Source organism: Sylvia atricapilla, chromosome 8 (assembly GCF_009819655.1).
Source record: "Sylvia atricapilla isolate bSylAtr1 chromosome 8, bSylAtr1.pri, whole genome shotgun sequence".
Lineage (NCBI taxonomy): Eukaryota > Metazoa > Chordata > Aves > Passeriformes > Sylviidae > Sylvia > Sylvia atricapilla.
The window spans coordinates 6,444,099-6,466,865 of NC_089147.1; positions in this window are offsets into that span (position 1 = coordinate 6,444,099).

The window sequence follows — 22,767 nt, forward strand, 5'->3', positions numbered from 1 at the left end:
AATCACAAGCTACTGACACAACCATGTCATTGCAATTTTTCAAGCATTTTCTTTTTATGCCTGTGTGTTTTATATCTGGGTGAAGTCACATCCCCCCCAGGCTATTGGAACAAAGCTCAGCTGAGAGCTGAACGTACCAAACAAGAGGAAATTACAAAGGGAAAGTTAATGTCTCCAACCATTAGTATGGGCACTTCTCCCACAGCTTGGAGAACTGTGGAGCAACAGCCTGAGTTCACTCTGAGAGGCCACTGGCTTGGAGAGATGCACCCACATGGCTGAGAACTTTGGAAAGCAAAACCCTCTCAACTAAGAGCACGGCATTCACAGACCCTCAGAGATGCTTTTGCAAAACTCCCAGGGCACTGTGGCCCTTCTTGACACCCCACCTCCCCTGAACAAACCGTTTAAAGACCAAGATTTGCTGCAGAGATAAGGAGCACTAAAGAATTTACAGCAGGTGCTATTTGAAGAGACTTCGAACAATGCAGAATTACCTGTGCCCATTTAGTCCATTAATCTTCTCTTGTAAAAATAGCAATAAACGGTGATTTAGGAGCAGGGAGGAGCCAAGTTAGAAGCCCTGAGGTTAACCGGGAGGATCAGTGCTTGTGGTTAAATTTCTCCGTTTGTGCAACAAGTGACTGAACTGATGAAAAATGTAACTGCAGGTACAGGATAGAATATACTAAATTACAACTGCTGTGGCTGGTGTTAATTAGTAGATATATGACAGGGATTCTACTAGGTGCTGCATAAAACCACAAGTAACAGCACCTAGGGCACAAAAAGGAGTTGCAAACTGCAAAGTCTCCCCTATAACAGATATGTGGACTTGCACTGAATGCCCAGGGAAGGCAGCACAGTAAAGAGGTTGTCCTAAAATAGAGGCGACTGCCTGAAATCTGAAGGTAAGTGGCAGTGGTAAATCACAGTAATTACCACCTGCTTGGCTGTTATCTCAGTGCGGCTGGGCTGCCGATGTGTCCACAGCAGGTACCCTCAAGCCCCGGAAAAAAAAAAAAAAAAAAAAAAAAAAAAAAAAAAAAAAAAGTCTTATAATGATGGATGGGCTCTGGGTTTTAAACTGAAAAACGCAGAGACCTGACCAAAGATCACTGAAGCCAAAGGCGATTCTTTCCCACTGGAACAAGCCCTGTGGCATCAGGAACCCATCAAAAAAAAAGGTGATTTATGCGAATACAACCGTAGAATAGTTTCTCCCCGAATGAAAACAAATGAGCTGGCAAAGTATTAATTTAAAATGTTTGACTTGTTAACGAGCAGTATATATTATAAATGTTGCTTCTGCGAGGACTGTCTGCTTTTGCTTTGCAGGTGGCTGTGTGCCTGCCCTGCTCTGGTATGTGGGTACCTCCCCCAGAGGCTCCTGGATCCGCCGTGCACCAAGCAGAGTGATGTGGTTACTGCCTTCTGCATGGGAGCTTCCTTGGGAGCAAAGGTGACTTTGGCACGGTTGCCAAAATTTTAGTAGGTTTTCATGCTCTTCAACAAGTTACCGTTAATTAAAAATGGAATTTTCTTCTGATTTTTTTTTTTAAGAAGAATTTTTGAAACAATTCTTGTCTTGCTTTTTATATGAACAAGGGCTTTCTCAGTATCATTCTAAAACAACCTAGACTAAAAACCATTTTTTTATCACTCACTTAAAAACTCATGGAAATTACTGACCTCTTTAAAACCAATGCGAGCTCAAAATAATTATGACAACAATTTTTCGTTCATTTTTAAAAAAGAAATATATTTCTAGGTTTGATCCTGTTTATGTCGAAGAGTTGAACTTTGTTTTGAATGAGGTGGTCAAGTCAACAATAAATGATGAAAATATGCAAGAATCTGAGGAAGGAAGGAACCAACATTATTTAAAACATTTTGTAAGATAATAAATACAATTCCTAGGGTGAACTGACTAACTCAACACTGATGTGGTCAGTTAGAACATTAGCTAGTGGAAATATTTCTTTCACAAATTACGCTCTTTTTTTCCTCCCACTCCCTCCCTGTGCACCAAGTATCCTTTATCCCAGCTCCAGCCCTCGGTGACTCTCTGGCCCGACAATGCTGCTGAGAAAGGCACAAATTCTGCTGCTTCTGCCCTGTGTTTTGGATCCAAACTGGCCAAATATGTTGGGGTCAGCACGACCATGACACTCTTTGTTGGCAGATTAAATACAGTCAGGGGTAAGGGGTGGGCAAGGACAGTAAATTTTAGTATACAGTGGTTTTGGAGCAATGAAGGGGAAGGTGATTTTTGAATAATCATGCCTAAAATCTGCAATTGAGATAAGGTTTGCAACGAAGCAAACACGAATTCTGGAAATGGAGAGGCCTCTCTATATGCAGCACAGGTTATTTTGCAACTTTGCTGCTGACATACCTGAAAAGAATTCCTCTCCCCCGGTTCCTGATAAGGAACTTGCTCCTTTGAATTCCCCACACAGTGCAGCGAGATGGGGACAAAGTGGCACTCCCCAATTTCCTACACTTACACTTTCATTAGTGAAAAATCCTTTTTAGTAACCACAAACTACAGCATAACAGAGCTAAATCTCCAGCCTCTGTTGGAGGCAGCAATGCCACGCATGGTGCATTGCAATGCCTGCCGTCCCAGGGATTTTTACGAGATCACATTTCACAAGGAAATAAATTTCCTCCTCCAGTCTGATGCAATCAGGTTGCCAAGTGGTAACCTGATGGTAAATAGCTATGGATACCTTGCGTGCTGTTTTGCAAAGTGTTTGCGGATATTAGAGGATGAAAGTTGCCCCAGATAAGATCTTAATCGCTGAAATCTGGAGAGCGATTGAGAAAACGGCCCCACAGGGATGTCGAAGGTTCCCTGGAGGAAGCCCAGGCACCCCCTGCAGCCACTGAGCACCAGCATGACCCAAAGGGAACTATTTATCAAATAGCCTGTGCCAGCACAGCCTGGCTTTGGTGACAGTCTTCTCTCTGCCTGCAAGTCCCAAGGCACTGCCTTGAACTGATTCATCCCTAAATTGCAGCCGTGGAATTGTTTAGTGTAAGTACATCCATGTCACTTCTCTTTCTAGAAGCAAAGGAAGAAAACTTCCTCCCAAATATAGTTTGTCCTCCCTCTACCTACACAAGATTTCATGGGAAACAACAGATGGGTGCTGCCCAGTAGAAAAAAAAATCAGTTAGCTGAGTTTACAGGGAAGATACTTTTTGAAAGGCATTTGGGCAACCTGCTCAGGATGGCCAAGGCATCCATAGGCATTCTCCAACCCACTGTGTGCCCTACAGAGGAGTTAACTCCATGACAGCTGCTGTTGTATCACCATAAAAATCTGAAAATTGTCCATGACCACCAAGAAATGCAACAAGTGTGATCTGTGTACCACATTCAGACCTGAAGCCAAACTAAAGAAGTTCAAAGAAATGTGAAGCCGTGGTGGTTCCCACCAAAGACTTTCCCTAAAACCTACTAATTTTGGCCAGACAAGAAGGCAGACAGGTGGATGCCAGTAAGATCATTGGCTTCTGGCAGGACTTTCATGAGTAAATCCCATGGATCTCTGCTTTGAGAGAATCAGGAAACTCAAAACTTCAAACTGAAATTTGAATCTTGTTCTTGCTAATTTTGAATATGTGACTCCTGAAAAAAGACAGGAAAAATTCTACAAATTCTAAGATGCTGACCAGAGGCAGAAAATTCTGCTGAACCTCAGCATCAGCTGAGGCATCAGCTCCTGCCATATTCCAATGTTCCATGGAGAACCCTCCTTCCACCTGCACACTGGAGCTCTCAGCACCATGTGTTCTTCCCATGGAGTGGTCACTTTCCATGCACTGGGATTTAAAAGAGTCATTTCACCAACAGTTCCTGGAAGCAAAACAGAAGGTTTCCAATGTGTAACCATCATCACTATACCTCATCTAAGTTCATCACATCACAAGATTTTGTCTCTTTTCTTTTTTCCTCTCTTTTCGATAGCGACTCTTCCGTCACTTCTCAGTGTTTTCGCAGTCAAGAGATTAATGTAAAAATCCCTTCCATGGGATTTATGCTTCTGTTTTTCAGCAGGCACTTGCCATTTAGCAATTCCTTCATGTGAGATTGTGAAATACCTAACCAAGGCTCGATCTGGCAAGATAATGAGGACGTGAATTGCTATTGAGATCAGTGGTAATTGTGTGTTAATGCACGCACCATGAACCAAAAATGTAGGGATCAGAGAGCAGCTCAGGATTGGGTTCAAAAGGTGATAAAATGGGAAGTTATCCTGAGCGTTTTGATATGACATCCAAAGGATTTACCCAGGTCAAAGCAACCTGACGAATTCACTTGAAAGTGAACCTGCTTGGAAGATTTCCTTCATCCTAGAGAAAGCACGATGGATCAGAAAAGGAGTTCTTCACAGATAGTGTGATATACAGCTCAGGCAATCCTGTAAGTGCACAGGAGAGAAAAAGATGGTTTTGGGCCAAGGGTTAAGAAATGCTATTCTCTCCCATAGACATTCACCGTCTTTCCAGAAACAAAAAAAAGTGCTCATATAAATTCACCTGAAATGCAATTTGGAAAATGGAAGTTTTTAGAGCATGTCACAGGACAGAAATTTCTGAGATTTGTATTGTCTTTCAAAGAATTTGAATTATTAAAAAAAAAATGTATTCACTTAATGATGCAGGTCCATCCTCTAGTGCTTACATTTTTTTGTTTTTCTTTCAATCTTTTTTAGTATGAAGCGCTTTCCAAACCTTCCTAGGACCTAAAATACAAATTAACAAAAAATCTAAATCACTTGGGAAATGAATGAAGTTCAAGATATTTTTAATAATTTCTGGGGTATATATCTGAATTTGCTTTGAAATGTTCCTTTCCTAAGGCTGCTAGCACACAGGGGTGATCTAATGCTTCCCTGAGACATTCCTCCCATGTTGATTTGACACAAGATTTGCATGTCTTCTGGAAGCTAATATCAATTTCTCAACAGAAATGTTGCAATTTCTATTACTGCCCCTATCCCTCAATCTACAAAGGATGCCTTTATGAGATTTTTAGGTGGGAGAAAACTTGATCTGGACCGAGGTTTTGATTTTGTTTTTTGCTTTAACTCTTGATTTATCTTTGAGACATCACACAACAATATGCTAATATAGAATACAAAGCTAGATGTAATATCTCTGCATTACATTCCATTTCTGAAAATCCTGGGGACGTGGGCATGATGCCTTCCTGTTCTGCACAGGGAATGTGGTGGGAGCACAGCAGCAGCCCCAGCTGCACCTTTCTTGCCTTGGAGCTTCAGACCATCACATGTTTCTTCAGCCAGTGCTGGGGGCTGCTTTCTGGCTTGGACTGGGAAAAAGCCCCAGCACAAATCACTGACCAGGCACAAACTGCTCCAGTTTCTTCTGCAGTCTGGAGGAGCTCAGAAGCCCCCTGTCCTTGCCTTTAGGAGTCTGACACACCACAGACCAAGCAGCTAACATAAAGCCAGTGAGGCTTTTGCTTCAGTGGATGAACTTAGAGATGATTGCAAAGCAATGCTCTCTGTGAATGTTGATCCCACTGAAAGGCTTTCCCTGCTAATCTCAATAGCCCTAATTTCTTTCGACATTCCAGAAGGATTTTGCGTCTCAGTCTAGACACACTTCATCCCTCTGTTTTGAGAGAGAAAGCCTTTTGAAACTGCCAGAGCTCCTTTGTTTTCCTGCTCTGAAGGGCTTTGGTGCCTTTGAACAAAATAGGATAGCCTAGGATGAAGATGAAGTCTTCAAAGCTCCCTGTTTCCCTATATGCTATTCAAGGTACAGGATGTATATCTAGAGTTTCTAGTCCCTTTCTGCTTCTTGTTTCTTAAAGTTCCCCATTAAAGTCACTAAAAGCACGGGATTAGAGTTCTAGTTCAGCCTCAAGCCTCTCTAACATATGGAGAAAGTCTCCTCATCTTTCATTTTCCTACAAACACTCTTTTTCTTGTGCCAGTTAATCATGTAATGTCTATACAGTGTTCAGAGCATTAGACAGAGTCAAGACTAAAAAGGCATAATCACGTCTGTTTCCGTTTCCCTCTGTGAACTCTTCTGTTCAAGAATCAATCTTGCAGCGTATAAATACCTTCTGCTGGGAATTTCTGAGTATTTCTGACGTCAAATAGAATGAGACCTGATTATGTTTATGTGGGGGTTTGGGCTTTTTTTCGCTCACACAAATGCTCACATATGGAAGACAAACGGTGCTTTTAAAGGCAGAGCTCAGTAAGCCACTGCCTGGCCCTGGTGAGAAGTGACAGACACTGAGGCTGGTCCCATCATTGTGCCCTGGGTCATTTTGCAATAAGTAAATCAGCAGCATCTTAAAAGCAAAAGCAATGCAATGTGCTTTATTATTTTCTTAGCTTTTCATACAGTCCTCCTGAAAAATGTCACAAAGTGTGACTCATCACATCTGCATGAAGTTATGAAAAAAGTAAGCCTTGTTAACCTGCTGTTTGAAAACCAGAACACTTTTATCAGTTCATATAATTGCTAACCCCTTATTCACTGTTCAACACTGAAGGGTTCTTTGCCTCCTAAGATCCCACTAATTGCTGACAGATTTGATTTCTCTGTGACAGCAGGAGTCCTGTTTCTGGCCTTTACATCAAGTAATTGCTTTATTTTTCTCCCTCTGCTCTGAAAAACGGAATTCCCTTCTCCCCTGCTTGAACCTCTGTAATAACTTCTTTCTATGTTATTAAATCCTTGCCATTTAAATCACATTTAGAGATGTTTTGAATAACTGATTCCAATTACTAAGGCTCTTACTAAGGAGCAGCTGAAAATGCAAGTCATTACTTGCCCATACACAAGCAGCTACACCTTGCAGCAAAGTCTCTGGTGGGCTGTATTTTATTTCTACTCAGTAAGGTGCAATTTATACTCACAGGAGGCGGGTGTTCAACAAATATACAGCTGCTGGAGCTCTCATAATTTGTTGCTCGCGCAAAATGGAGACCTGATTTTATATTTATTTTATAAATAGTGCCATTCCTTAAAGAAATCATCCGGTCCTTCCTGCAGTGACTGGGGAAGGCTGCTTGGAACAACAGCGGAGATGAGCAGTTGACCGAGGGATGACCCACGTGAGGTTACTATCCCAAGATCTAATAAAAAAGCATGGCAGGGTAAAAGGAAACATGTACAGGTCGCACATTCCTTCTGTGAAGTATGACCAACCTCTCTTGTCCCCAAGGTTTGTGTTTCTTTTTTTTAATACAGGTCACGATTTCCTGAATGCACTAAAACTTCCCGGCAATAACAATTTAGTTTGGTTATTAATCATACTTGTAATCATTAGCGCCTTTGTAAAAATAAAAAAAATGCGTCAGGAGATGATTATTTGACAAATTACTGCAGGGGCTCAGCATAATAGCTTTGCTGATACAATCAACATTGAGCCATTTTAAAAAGAAAGAAAGAAAAAGGAAAAAAAAGAGAAACTTCCAAACTGTTTGTGAAAAGCACTACCCTGTCGATGGAAGGGAACTGATGTTTAAATAGCTACCACACAGTCATCTTCACAAGCACAGGCTCAGCTCTTCTCACATCCAGTTACTACCATGGCACATGTAAACAGCCAATAAGTGAGGATAATTCATAATAACTGAGGAATTTGCATTTGTCTCCAATTCACGAGCTTATTAGGAGCACAAGTGCTGCAGACCAAGCTGTGGCTGAATCTGAACTGGAAGCCAATGCTCCGTGTACTGGGAGTCTGTGTGCAGCTCCCAGCTTCTGCTGGTGAACTAGTGCCTTGGAATCTGTACAAGAATTAAATAATCCCTTCTGTACTTTCATATTAACTCTCTGGTACTTCCTTCAGCCAAGCACTGATAATTAGGCCTGCTAATACACACAAAGGCAGCAGTGTACTTTTGACCAGCAGAGTAAAACCACCACCAAGTGGAATAAAAGGTATGCTGATAAAAGCACAGCCTGACCACTAAACTTGCATCAGTTCTGTCAGCACAGCCAAACTGAAATAAGGATCCCTCCCTTCTCCAGCCCTGATGGCACAAAAACCAGCACAAGATCTTAATTTTTAAACCCTAGAGTCTAAAAACAGTCTGTGCAAAAAAACTCATCTCCCAAAATGCAATTATTTCTTTTATGCAGCACTATTCTTCTTACTAAGTAGATACAGATTTTTATTGTAGTTGTTCTGTAAAGTTATTTGGTATAGTGTAAGGTGCTCCTGTAATTTAGTTGGAATAAAACTGGTTCTTCAGATTACCTGAAAGTGTGAGCAGACTAGTATCTGTGGATCTCCTTAAAGGCACTGCTGTGTTTTCATGCACACATAGATAACTATTCACTGAGGTCCAACTTCACTGCTGCTGAAATAAAGGAACATTTTCCCATTGACTTCCGTAGGCAAAGATATGGATCCAGAACCCAACTGCCAATACTAATATTGCCTCAAAAATACCACTTCATGCATATAAAATTACGCTTAATGAGCAAACTAAAGTAGGTGGGTTCATTTGGTATTCAGAGATAAGCTCCCTAAATGCGTAAATTAAAATAGAAATAAAATTTTGATGAGTATAGGGGAGTTGTTTTCTGTTCTTTTGTGCAGATATTATTCACAACTTTCCTTTTTCCATGCATAAAAATAAAAGAAGATTGAAAATACCTGCCACTGGCTTAAAAATAAGCTGCCCAATGAAAATGAATGGCTCTGATGCTGATTTGTCGCCATGAGCACAGACCAACACACCTGGCAAAGTGTATGTGATCTGGAAGGCCTTGGCCAGGGGCTAATGAATGGACTGTGATGCACACACCAAGCACAGGCTGAGAAAGAAATGCTGGCTTGGTGCTGCACATCCCGCTTTCCATACGCTTTAATTAACCCCATTATTGGCTTTAATTAGAGACGCTTAGGAGAATAATCACCGCGTGTTGATCTGCTCTTTCCAAACGCGGCAGCATGCGGAGGAGCCTGAGTCATTTCCCCCGGAGTGGAAACCCGGAGTCAGCATTTCCAGAGGGCTCCTGCCCGGCTGGGAACGGGCAGAAGGGTGAGGTTCCCCTGCCCTTGTGCCTGGGAATTCGGCAGGCTGGGATCCAAGGCTGGATGGAGCTTGGCAGCAGCCAGGCTGGGATGCCCAGAGCCCCAGGGGTGCCCAGAGCCCCAGGATCCAGCGCAGAGCTGGAACCAGTTAAGCTGCTGTACCTCGGGGTACCTGAAATTAGCCCCATAAGGGCAGGCCCCAAGAAATGTTTTAGAAAAGAGCCAGGATGTCAAAATTCACTTTTGAAAGTCTCCCCAGGAATCCCATCTATCTGCCTTTTTTAGTCACTTTGAAGGTTGGTGATTAAATCCATACTTACAGTGTGATTCTCCCACACATGGGGAGCAATGGGAGCTTTGTCATCACCACTAATGGGGACAGGATTGTGAGGAATGAAATATGCAAGGAGTATGTGAGGGGGAAAAAAACAGGCTTGAAAATCATCAAATGAAAGAGCCAGGGGAGTTTCTAATTTTTGTTCATGATTAATTACCGAAAATGATAGAAGCGCTTTGCCATTTTTTAAAAACAGCTAAGTTTTAAAATGTCTGGGGTTGCTTGTTTGTTTGTTTCTTTGGGGAATGCCTCACAATAACCAAGAGATATAAATCAACCCATGGTTTTGCTTTGCTTTTCTTCTGCAGCCACAGCTTAAACAACCAAACAGCGGGGCAGCTTCTCAGCAGCCTGGATCCACCCCAAGTGCTCTGGGGAGGCTGGTGTGGGGCTGGCAGCTCTGCTCAGCCCACAGCCTGTGCCAGCTTTGCCCTGATGGAGTTCTCTCACAACCTTCTGGGTGCCCTCCTGGCTGAGGTGCCCACAGAGTCTCCTAAGGAGGCTGATTTCTTTTTGCTAAACTTTTGAGACCTTTCCTGCCTCGGTTCAAAAAAGGAGGAGTGGTAAAAGTTGAAGGACAGCCCAGTTTTCGTGATTATTCTGGGTGAAATACTTACTCTACTTCAACAGCTCTGTAAGACTTAGCTAAAAAATGTATCAGGTCACGTGCACAAACCTTTTTCTGCTTTCATATCTCTCTGCACCTTCCTTCTCCCCCTTCCCCTATCCCACATAAGCATCAGATTTTAATCCGCCTCTCTCTCTTTTGGGGTGTGAACCCACAGTAGCCTGAGTTCCCAGGGAAGGGAGACCATGGATCCATCCCCAAACCTGCTCAAAGCAGCTGCCTTGGGTATCAGTGGTGGTGCAGCTGTGCTGGCTGGGCTGCTGTGGGCCAGATGCTTCAGGGACACTTACTTTGGGAGTTTGGGACAAAATCCTCTAGGAGGACACAGTTCTCTAACCTCTGCTGTTCACAGGGACTGTCAGTCTGGTTTCTCTCAAGGCCCCACAAAAATGGTTTTGCTCCAGCTACCAGGAACAAAGAACCAGCGAGCTGTCAGGTGGGAACATCCACATCATTCCCTGAGGACCACTGAAGAAGAGGGTCAAAGCCATGGAACATTATCACTGGACTCTTCATTCATTCCTTTCTTTTTAAAATATTCCCTTCATCAGTAGACCACGCTGGATGGGCAAACAACCCCCTGGCATTGCTAACCAGTGACATTGACACTGCAGGACACCGAGCCCTGTGCTTTGTGCCATGGGGCCAGAGGAAGCCAAGGCAGGAGCAGATCACAGCTCCCTGAGCAGCTGAGCTCCTGGAGGAACTTCCTGCTGTCATGTCTGCAGGAGGCCTGCCTGCCTCCTCTCTCCTCCAGTGTTTCAGCTCTCTGTTTTGCAGAACTGCAGAATTTCTGCAGAATGCAAATAGTAGCTCCTCCGTGTCTCACAGGCATACTGTGAGGATAAATGTATTAAAGATGTGCAGAAGTCAGAGTCCACATCAGGGCAAAAAATCTTAGGGAAGATAAATACGCCTGTAGACACCAAGTAGTCTCTTTCTTTGATGCTTTCATGCTTTTATGGTCAATAAAGAAACCTTGAGTTTCACAAAGGCTGTCTGACAGTTCTAATATTAGCATCCTCACCACATCCTTGACGATGCCTGCTTGTATCTCTGTGTGATGCTGATGTTGTTGGTAACATTTCCATGTACGATAAACCAAACTACAAACCTGGTTTGTGCTTGACAGTGAATTGGTTCACAAAAATGGTGCAAAACACAGTTCAATCATTTGAAAATGTGAGGAGAGGAAGATTACATTAATATTTCTGAGTTACATGAAAAGATGTCTAAGTTGTTCCTTCATTGGAAGAATAATAACTTAGTAAAGGAGTAAACGTAACTCAGCAGAAACAGCAGAGGATATTTGCGTTTCCCTTGGCTTTAGTTCAACCAAGTCAAGAGCTTTTTGTGATAAATTCAGTGAAGAGAGAGACCAAGCTGCAGGGACGCTGTGCCAGTAGCTGCAGTCCCAAGGCAGCTCCTGCTGGGAGCTGCTTCCACCCCATCACACACGGGAGCAGGGGTGCAACCTCGACCTGACAGAGGTTACATACCCTCAGCGTGGCCAAATTCATCTACACTGGAGCAGGAGAGATTGTGCCATCAATCACCTGCACCAGGGATGAAGTTAAGCTGCGTGTACAACTTCCCTTTTCTCCTTTCTTGCTTGTGGAGTCTTACCCACTCAATCGCAGCTGCCTCAAAGGAGAGTTTGTGTGGGTTCTTTTTTTTTTTTTTTTTCCTTCCCTGGAACATTTGACTAAATCACATTTGCAGATATTTCAAATGTTTCATTCACGTGACACCTGAGCTTTATTTACTTTTGAAATAAGTCATCTCATTAACAGAATTCATTATCCATTATTACTGTCATGTCATTCTCCTAATAAAAGGAATGACTGTAGAAGCATTCAGTGGCTTAGCTGGTAGCATAGTGAGCTATTATGCAGCAGACCTGCATTCACGCTGTACATTGGTATGCCAAGGCTGGCAGAGACTAGGAGCATCAATGAGGTAATAGTCTTAATCTCTGAGGGGAGGATTATGTTGTGCTGCACTGCAAATACCTCCTACTGTTAGCAGGATAATACTTCAGATGGAGCTATAAATTGTTCAACAAATAAGGTGCTTGGAAGAGGGTGAAAAAAACCCTGCAATGTTCCACCATTATCTCCAGATAAGAGGTGGAAAAACTGTTGTTCTCACTGCTAAACCATTATCACTCTTTGTCCATTTAAATTACTAGCGTGGCATGGCCAGCCACTTAAAAGTGAAGTGCACTGATAGTAGTTGGGTCCCTTCTCCCCAGAAATGCTATTTGCCTTTGTGACTGAACAAATGCTGGTTGTGGATATGTGTGGCACCAGGTTACCACGGGCAGGGTGCCCCCGAAACACCATCCCACCTCCCCGTGTGAGTTCTCTTTTCCATGCAGTCCCGGGCAGACTCTGCTCTTCACTCTTTTCCTACTCAGAGGAGCAGTTAGGATTCATTACTGTTCATGGCATCACAGTTTGTAGCTGTTCTCTTTTATAGAACCATGTTTTACAGACCTGACACTCCGGTTTCACCTTAACTGACCCTTAACAGCAGGTCCTAGTATGAGAAAGAGATCTCTCATTTATTAGTGCAATAAAAAAGTTGGCACACTTTCCAGACTATCTTTTGCAATAGGATGTCAGTGAATATCACAAAGCTGGACAAATAGTATTATTCCCATTTTACAGAGGATAGATATGAGATAAACACTAAAAAGTATTTAAGCATTGCTTTTGCTGGGGTAAACTTTGTCCAGTGTCCCCTGGAAAATGCGGCTCTATCACAGGAGAGCAGAAGAGCATTTAATGGCAGTTCAAGCTAAAACATCACCAGAGGTCTGCTCCTAAACAAATGTTGCCTTTTACAGGTAGCAGTGATTTGCCATGGTCCCAGCACTTGTCTCTGCTTTTATCCTGCTGTTCTTCCCACTGCTAGAATTTGCACTTGATCCAAAGCCTCATCCAGCCACACAACAAACCAGGGGAGGATTCTGAGTGGGAAGCAATGCTTTCAGTCTCCTAGGTTAGTTCTGGAGTCTAGCTAAGAAGCTTTGCTTTCGACCAAAGCAGCATTAATTTAATTTACCTGGCTCACTCCTCAAGGAACAGAAGTCGATTTCCCTGCTAAACCAGCTGTAACTCAGGGACCTGCTCTTTGCCCAGACCACATCTCCTATGATGCAGTGAGGACCTTTTCACTCACCATGTGAAACGCCACCTTTTGATTAGAAATGCCCAGAGAAACATTTCCAGACCCCTGAATCAATAATTTTTTTAATGGTTTTGCTCATGGAAAATTTCAGCATTTGCAAACACTGTCCTGTTCTAGGATTGCAGCAAATGAGGGAATATTGACTTTGCCCACCAGCTTGAAATGACTTAAAATTTTTTATCGAAGCTCAAATTTGTTCAGCCCTGAGAAGTGGGAAGAGAGACCTCTTTTGGGCAAACTCTTAGCAACATCTGATTTAAAAGATGTTCAGATTGTGGGTCCAATTCCTTTCCCAGCCATGCAGATGCAGGCATTCAGTACTTCCCCCCATATTAATTATCCTTCCTGTCTATGGAACTCGTACAGGCTAGAGAAGAATCAAGGACACGAAGCAGCCAATGATACAACTAAACAGATTTGTCAACCAGAATCAATGGAAGAAATGAAAATATCTATACACTTGTTTAATTTTTTAATTTTGAGTTGATCCTTCTGTAGGAAGCACATGCTTTTCCTTGCAGAAGGGCTGCTCACTGCAAAAGGATTTCATCCTTTCCACGTGTGCATCTCCTTTTCCATAAATTATTAATTTTTAGCTCTCAGGGTTTTTTTTTCACCCTTCCCCACAGAAATGCTTGGTTTCATTTGCTAGAAAGTTAACCAGTTCTCATCACAGTTACAAAGACTGGAGTAAAAAACTCTGTCCCTGTCTATACTCTTGGTTTGAAGCACCCAGAACACCTACTCACCCAGTCACAGCAACTTGTCACAACATGACTCAAACCCAAGTGTTTTCTTCAAGCTTCAGTTGGAAGTTGTGTGATTTTGTGGCCAGACACTCCAGCATGGATCTGACCCCACAAGTTCCATAGGAGCTGGGCTCTTTTTTTGACAGGAAAGGGAACTTCTCCTAGTCAAGACTGCACCTTATTTGCAGCAGATTACACCAGATTAAGCACTGCTGAAAGCAGTGTGAAGGGTTTTTATGGTGATTTCAAACCTAAAGCCACCTTGGCAGAAGTGAGAGTGAGATTTGTAAATATATCAACAGAACAGCTTGTCTCTGGTTCCCCTGCAGCCAGGTATGAGAGATGCTCAGAGAAAAGCATGAGACACTTAAACTCTGACAATGTATTAGCACAAAAAAAAAAAAAAATCCCAATATCAAAATCCAAACACACACTGCTTTACCAGCACTGCAACCCAGTGAAGCCAATTTGGTTGCTTTTCAGCAATCTTTGGAAGAGTTTTTATCTTTCTGATTTAAGATACAGTGTTACTTAAAACCCCTTAACAGTCAACCAAATGTCAAAAGATAAAAAAAAAAATTCCATCACCCTCTGCTTTTTATAAAAATATATCAATTTAATAACTTGGTTTAAAGAAAAACAGAATGATCATGTTAAAATACTGCCCAATTTATAAACTTTGACAGTCCCACATACTGAGATGAACAGGCAAATTTATTTAATAAGAAATAAAATACATTTTCTCCCTGCATTCACTGAAATAATAAGACAGACACATCTGTCCCAAATTTCTTTTAAGGAACAGAATGGCTGCTACTAACTAGAAAATAGTGCCTTTCTGCTGGCTTACCTCAAGATAAATTTACAGCTTCACTGTAACAGTATCAGAATTCAAAATGTAATAAGTTCAAGTAGAATGAGATCAAACATTTCTGTCCACATTAACTCTTTGATGTCACAATTCAATATCTCACAATGAAAGATGGGGATGTAAAATGCAGGAAAGTTTATGCAACTTCTTGCTGTTCTCAAAGTGGAAATATCTGCAGGGTCTGTTCTGTGGGGTTCCTGTAGGAATGTGTGGTGAGCATGGAAGAAGGCTGCACTGCCACAGGAGTCACAGATTTACGTGATTTTTGGGACATGCAGGTCTTATTGTTGGCACAGACCTCAGAGCCTCACAGCCCAGTAGCTGTTTAGAGACTTATACCAACATCTCAGAGATAAAAAATGTCCCAGGCACACTTCAGTGCAAGATCTTTGTGCAGTTAGTGCTAACATATTTCAAAAGGATTTCAGGGAAAGGGATGGTTCTTCTCTCATCTGACCTCAGAGGAAGGATAGACCATTCTCACCCCCAAACAGTGCAGAAAATGGAAAATAGTAATTGCAGCCACACAGAGGAAAAATGGTGCACTTGTCAAGACAGAGAAGAGTCGTCCTTCTCTATGACAACACGTAGTTATGACACCATGTGTCCCTGAAGCTCCACAATGAGGGATTTATGCAATGTCCCACATCAAATGGAAAACCCTCCTTTATGAATTTCTGCTGTCCTCCCAGACCAGACATTTCATCTTGATCCAACACCTTTGCTCCTCTCTGTTTCCTTTTTGCTTCTCAGATGGCACCAAGAAGATACCAACAAAAACCAGCAAGGAACCTCTTTATGAACTTAGAATCAGATCATGCAAGCCAAACAGAAACTTCAGCAATTGTTTAGTTCCATGTGGCATTCCCATATACCTGGTCCAATATTCTGGGAAACTGAACTTTGAGGAAGGTGTTACCAGCAGAACTCTGGTGAGGTGTACCAATAACCAGCCACGATGGTGAACCTTCCTAATGAGAACCAAGAAAGGATTTACTGGGGCAAATGAGAGTCAGCTAAAGAGGCTGTAGCTCCTCACCAGTGCTGCCTGGCCAAGTCTTTGTTTGTGGGTTGATGTGACACCGCTGCAGCTGTGCCCTGGCACGAGTTCAGCTTGTGCTGGCCACAGAGTGCTTTTCTGGTCTAGCCTGAAACAGTTCTGCAAACAAGGTGAGCTGTATGAGCAAAAATCACTTGATGCCAGTATAAGCTGGGTTTCCCTGAAAGCTTTTGCCAGTGCGAAGTGTTCTTAAAAAACTGTAAAAATAAAAAACAAAAAATGTCACAGCCTTGGCTGGCATTGGCTTGTGTGCAGACGTTTTAAAGATATATTTGGCTCAGGTTTGCTTTTGCTGGATAAGACTTCACCAATGTAATTGAAGAATGTTATGATAATAATAAATGTCATGTTTATTAACATATTTAACTGCATTAATAAATGAGAAGCTGTCAAACTGGTGTTACCCTGAGCAAAGACCATAATAACACTAAGTGGTAACTCTTGGGGACTATGTGGAAACAAGAATCTTTCTTCTGGTGGAGTTGTAGAGTCTGTAACTGAAAACTAAAGCAACATCTCTCTCACCTTTGTGAAGAGCAACTTTTAGATAGGGAAGATTACTTAGCAGGGTCCAGAACACACAATGAAAGCAGGAACGGAAAAAGAAATGAGCTTGTACTATGACAGGTCAAGGTCTCTGGATTCCCAAAGGCTATTCCTTTGCCAACAAAAGTGTTTTGCTGTCTAAGAAACAGATTGTGAACATCATTGTCTATGAGTATCTAAACCTAAAGTGATTTAACCTGCCACAGTGAAATAAAACCTTCCATGAGAGAGTCCCAGAGGAAAAATTAGTTGCCCTGAATATACCTGCCTGGGACAAAGCACGTGTCCTCCAAGGGACAGACAAGTTAGACCCTGCATCTGCTCAAAAAGTCTGAAAAAAAAAATCCTTAAGAACTAAAATTAAAAAGTAATTACCTGAGTAAGGGTCACAGAATTCATTACTTTGTAGATAGGGCTTATTAGAAAAAGAGAGTATCAGGCAGACACGACAAGTATGGGCTGCCATAAACCAACTAAACCCCTACTGCATGTGAGAATGTACCATTTTATCTGCCCAGTTTTCAGACTATTTTAAGTGCTGGAGAATAGCTCTGCTCAATGGCAAACAAGTGACAGCCTCACCTTCTATATAACTGGCACAAAATGGGGACTGTAAACTGGGGAGACTAAACAGCTGGGAGCCAGAATGGACCATTTGCCCCATTGCACTTGCCAGCTGAGGTTTGGAGAGGGGAGGTTTGAAATATATTTTTTCACATTTTTTCCTATTCAATCAGCACTTTTCCCACAAATGCTTGCAGGTTAGGAGGACTTTTGGACCCTAACCAGACAAAGCTCTTTACTACTTGCGAGTAAAGAGTTTGGAAGTCAATAGGATACACTGACCTATTTGAGAGCTCAAAGGAGCAAGGGAGGCAAGGTTTGTAGGGGGATGTAATGTATTTTATGAGGAAAACTGGTAACTCTGGAAAAAAAATGGACAAGCTGTCATGGACACAATTTTTAAGTGCAAGCCCTGTCAAAGGTTTTAGTTTCTGGTGCAGATGAATTATTTGGTTTACCCCTTCTGTTGCTTTGAAACACCTCAGGGCCAGTTTCCTCCCACTTCCAGTCACTTGGCTGTGGTGCCTTTTCCCACAGCCTCATCCTTGAGAGATGAGCTGCTCTCTAGGTGTACCTTTCTTTCCTCACAGGGCACCTGAGGCACCTCCTGAATTATATGCCTATAATTCAAGGGGATTTAGGACACCTGACGTGTCATGTAATGCTACACAATTACATCCCAGATCCTGCCTTTCAACATCGAAAATCCAGCAAACCTAGATGAGGTGATTTCAGGCTAGGTTTCTTTGTGGTTCCTGTATGAATTTTTTTTTTCTTTTTGGACAAAGATTAGCTGTAGCATAAAGCAAATCTTTAAAAAAAAAAAAAGAAAAAAGTGGCTGTGGATTCTTTATATACCCAATCCTCTAATCCACCCTCACATAATCTGTTCTATCACACAGCCCTTGGTGTAGGTGTGTAGAAGGGATCTGATGACTGAACTCCATTGTGTGAACACCCACACAGCACAAGCAGACCGAGCTGTTGCTGCAGCTCTTCCTCCAGCACAGCAGTCGAGCTCGACCATCCCTGCTCCGCACCCACCCTCTCACCTCCTCTGTGCTCTCTCCTCTACCACACCCCAGGGCCAGGGAACTGCTTCCTGCAGGCCAGACCACAGTCTGAGCTTCACTCTCTGTTCTGAATCTGCTTCAGAATTCAGGGAAAAGGTCCTCACCAGTCCCTGATGTCAGCAGAGCAGCAGGATCCCAGCCCTGCAGGTGAGAGTGGAAAATGTGATGTGCTTCATGTTGCACAAACCCATGAGCTGACAGTTCTTTTGAAGATGAGCAAAAGAAGAGGGTGGGGATAAAGACTGCAACTGCATGTTCCCCAAATATTCCACTGCCTTTGACATACAAGGTCTTCATTTAGTTCAGCTCATGCTGGGGATACTGAAACCCTACTGGAAATATATATAATTTCTACCAGTGCTGCAACTTTGTAATCAGATCACCTCCTATATTCATTTTATATTTCTCAGCCTTGACAATACGTGCCAAATGCAGAATCTCTGAAAAACAGAGGACTGGTGAACAAGTGCTACTGCCTGCTAATAAAATAATTTGTGCTAGAGAAACTTAACAGGTTGTGTGTTAAATGTTTGAAGAAAAAAACAACAAAACTATTTCCACCTACCCAAATACTAGCTGAATAAATTGGCCAAAAGCCTCATATTCTTACACAAATCATCTTTATCATTAAAAAAGATGTACAAAGAAAGATTCAGTCCCTAGCAGGATGCAGCTAAAGAAATGGAGAGGTAGCAAAAGGGAGATTAGAAAAAGCAACGAGGCACAGGTCAATGGCAATACATCCCTTATAGTTGTCTAAAGGAACCCTAATTGGAAATCTAACTAAAAAGTTGTTGCCAAATATCCCATTAGTTAATTCCAAAACCTGTTTCAAGAGCTCAAACCTTTTTCATATCACTGGGACTGCACAGGTGCCTACAAAGGCATAATTTGAATTTGTTTCTTATAAAACAGCTCATAAGTAGAAAATACCCTGGTTTAGCCATTATCAGGCATATTTTTCTAGGTGCCCATAATGGCAAAACCAGCATAAGCCATTCACATCGTTAAAGCTTTGGGAGCTGACCAGGCTTAGCACACGGGCTCTGTGAGACCATAAAGAAAATGTCTGCAAGCAAATTCCTATCAAGAATGAATCAGAACTCTGTGTAAAAGGTAATTTCAACATCTCTGGCCCAGCCAAGTAATGCCAATTTAGGTATATAAGATAGGTATATATACCTATATAAGATATGAGGCCAAATACTTTCAACTTAGACAGTATTTCCAAGCATAAAAAAAAAAATTAAAAAAAATATGTTGTAGGAAATCTAGGTAAGTATTAGTCCTTTTTGTGCTTGGTTTTTTTAACAAAAACTAATAACACACCCTCATTCTGAAATTCACAGTCGCATCATTTAATGGTTGCAGCTTGTGCCAGCTCTCTGGATTAGTAAATCAAAATAATGAAATATCTTGTGAATATTGTGAAATATCTTCCTACCATCAAGAAAAGAAAAAAAAATAGTTTTAGGGTTTTCCCAAGCATTTGCAGTGATGATCTTGCCAATCAATTCTTGTTGTGTAGTGAGGAGAAAAGAACTCATTCTGTGACTTTTTTTTTTTTTTTTTTTTTTTTTTTTTTTAATTTCAGAACAAAGAACATCTACTAATTATTGGTCCTGGAAACTTAAATATAGAATATGCTGTAATCCTGAGTTCATTATGACTTGAGGGACTGGTAATAATAATAAGGCATTACGCAGCCCTAAGGAGCTTCATATCTAGAAGGTAAATACTTAAAAGCTCTGGTACATCAGCAAATCCAGAGGCAGGAATAGAGATTATTATAGTTTTAGGTGAGGGTACATTATAATTCTTGCTTTTAAATCAGCTTTAAATCTGATTGCAGAAGAGCTGGATTTCAAAAAAAGAGCTTTGGTGTGCAAGAACATGGGAAGGGCCTGTATTTTGCTTTCTACTCCTTGCTTGTTGGTACTGTGGGGAAGAAAAAGTGCCTGAAAATCATTAAGAACTGAACAAACTGAAGCTAAAAGCTTTGATCATGGAGTGGAAATAGGAAGCAGATAAGTGTGTTGTGTTTTCCTTCATTGTTTTGCCCTCAGACCAGGACATTTGAAATTTAAAGTCATTGTTTGCCAGTTTGTTTTTGTTTGTTTACACGTCCTGTGTATAGTGTTTTGATCAGCTCAGCTCACTTTGTCACACAGAAGGACTCTCACTGCATAACAGCACCTACAAAGCTGCCCTTGTTTCTGACAAGCTAAAATACCTGTGTGATTAAAGCTATCAAATGACCTCCCTATCCTTAAAGCACTGAATGGCACCTAAGCCATAACTCAGCAGTAACCTATGATCTGTATAATACACCTCCAGCTATAGAGTCTCCCTCTAGTCACTCTGTAACCCTAGCAAATAGAATATTGGTAATTAATGAAGGGTTGCACTGGGGTGTTGTGTCTCCTGAAGGGCCAGGCTGCCTGTGCTTGGCTTTGCCCCTGAGTAACACAAATGTCGTGGAGAGAAAGGAGAGGAGAAATCACCTTTGGGGCACTCCAGCTTCACTTCTTCAAAGTGTCAGTGATTTCACAGTCCTGCTCCAAATGAAAGACAGGATTTCAGTCATGGGCTGGTTACAGGAGAGGAGGACTGGGGGAAGAGTTGCTGTCTGAAACAGAAACCGTGGTGGGAGATGAATCCTGGAGAGCTGATGTTCCTTCGAGTTGTGTTTCTGCTTTAGTGAGCTGACTCCTCTCACTAAGATACCACCTCTCCACAAACACCTGGAGTAGCACAGCTCATAGAACCCATCATAAGTATTCAACATAAATATTCTGTTTCCATAATTCCTGGCAACGTGCTTTTGGATTTAGCACTGATAAGTCAGGACTGATGTGACATCTTCCAGAAATGAGGATGCTCCTGCAGCAAGGCACTCTAGGAGAAACACTGTGTAAAGTTCAAGTGGAAAAGTCAAGAAGATGAGAAAAGCATCCCAAAGAAGCCCATGAATTGAGGGAAAGGTAACAGCTGGATTAATGTTCAACTGCTTCATTTTGGGGTTTGCCATCAATAATTATGTGTAATTAATAAATAGTGCCCTGAAGATAGGATCAAACAGACTTTGGGTGTGGTGCTTAATCCTTCCTGAGTTGGAGAGCAAGGCCAGCAGCCTATAATGGATTTAACTAATTCTCTTAATTGCAGCTTCATTTGCCTGATCTTTCTAAATGGTATTAATCTAGTGATTTGCAGAATAAGCACTTGGAAAAGACTTAACCAAAATCACGGTAGGATCTCAAAGATACATTTCTCTTCTTAGATTTTATTCAGTGGGAGAAGAGATTTCATTATCAATGCAAATTCCATTAATTTGGCTAAGCGTTCACAGTCTTTGTTGGCATAAAATAAGAATTTGAAATGTCATTAACAAATTCAACCCTTAGAATCAACATTGAAAATGACAAATTCTGCAAGACTGCTAATTAGTTATTTACAGATTAAATGCTTCTGAAAGGCAAAACTGCAGCATTTGACTCTCATTTCTGTGCTGGGTACTGAAGCACTGCACAGATTTCTGTGTCTCACAGAAGGAAACACATCCCACGTGCTAACCACACTGGGAGACAAGATAACCACATTTCTTAATCACCCTTCGCCTGGACAACAGCAAATCTGCACAAGAGGCCTCTAGCTCTGAGAGAATCCCAGCTAAAAGAAGCTATAGTTCACATCCTCAGGTTTTCTAGATCTGATCTGCCTCTTCTCCCACCATTCAGTGTTCAGTTCCCTTCTCTACAGAGCTCACTAAGTTGAGCCCATTAGAGCTAAAACAATCAACAAAACCTAGAGATGCAGAGGTTAAATCCACTGCCAACAGTTTCTCTCCTTGGGCACAACAGAATATTTCTTCTCTTGCAGTATTTTGGTGGAGAAAAAGGAATTAACTGCAGCTCATTTGGAAAAAAGTGAAGCTGAGTGAATGGCTTTGACTTGCCAGAGGTGACCAGCTGTGCCAGTTTTGAGTCTTGATCCATTTTTGAGTTTGATTTCCTACCTAAGTCCTGCAGAGGTAATGGCTTGCCCTAAACTCGACAGCATCATTGGTGTTCTCACCCATGAAAATAAATAGCAAAATTCCCACTGGATCAGTGGTGCAGCATCTGCCAGCTGAGTCCAGTTCTGCTCATGGCAAGGGTTCTTCCATCTTTTAATTGCAGACTGTGGATAAGATAGATATAAAACTAAATCAAACAAGAAGAACATGGGCTGTGTAACCACACACAACACTGTGCTGGTTTAATGGAGGTTCACTCCACTCATCCTTTGCCTCCTCATGGTTTGCTGCCTCCGTTGCTGTGTTTTGCCTTAAGCTGGGGCTGTAAATTATTAGGAAAAACATGTTTTTCCCCCCCTGTGTTTATGCAGCATTGAATCTAAGAGAATCAATCAATAAACTGAGAATCCAAGGGCCTATCATCCCACTGTACTATTAATAAAGATCAGTAATTATTTTGTTCTCATTATCAAAGCAAAGAAATAACGCTGCTTCAAAGCTACACATGTTGCAAGTAGCAAAGTGCATGTGATATCCATGGCCCTTTTGCTGCTCTTAGCTAGCCACTAACTCACTTAATTTTGTGTAGTTTAGCACATTACAAGATTGTTCAGGAGTGCCATAAATGATGTCAGGCACCATCAGAAACCACTTCAGAAAATCATTGCCTGTAGCCA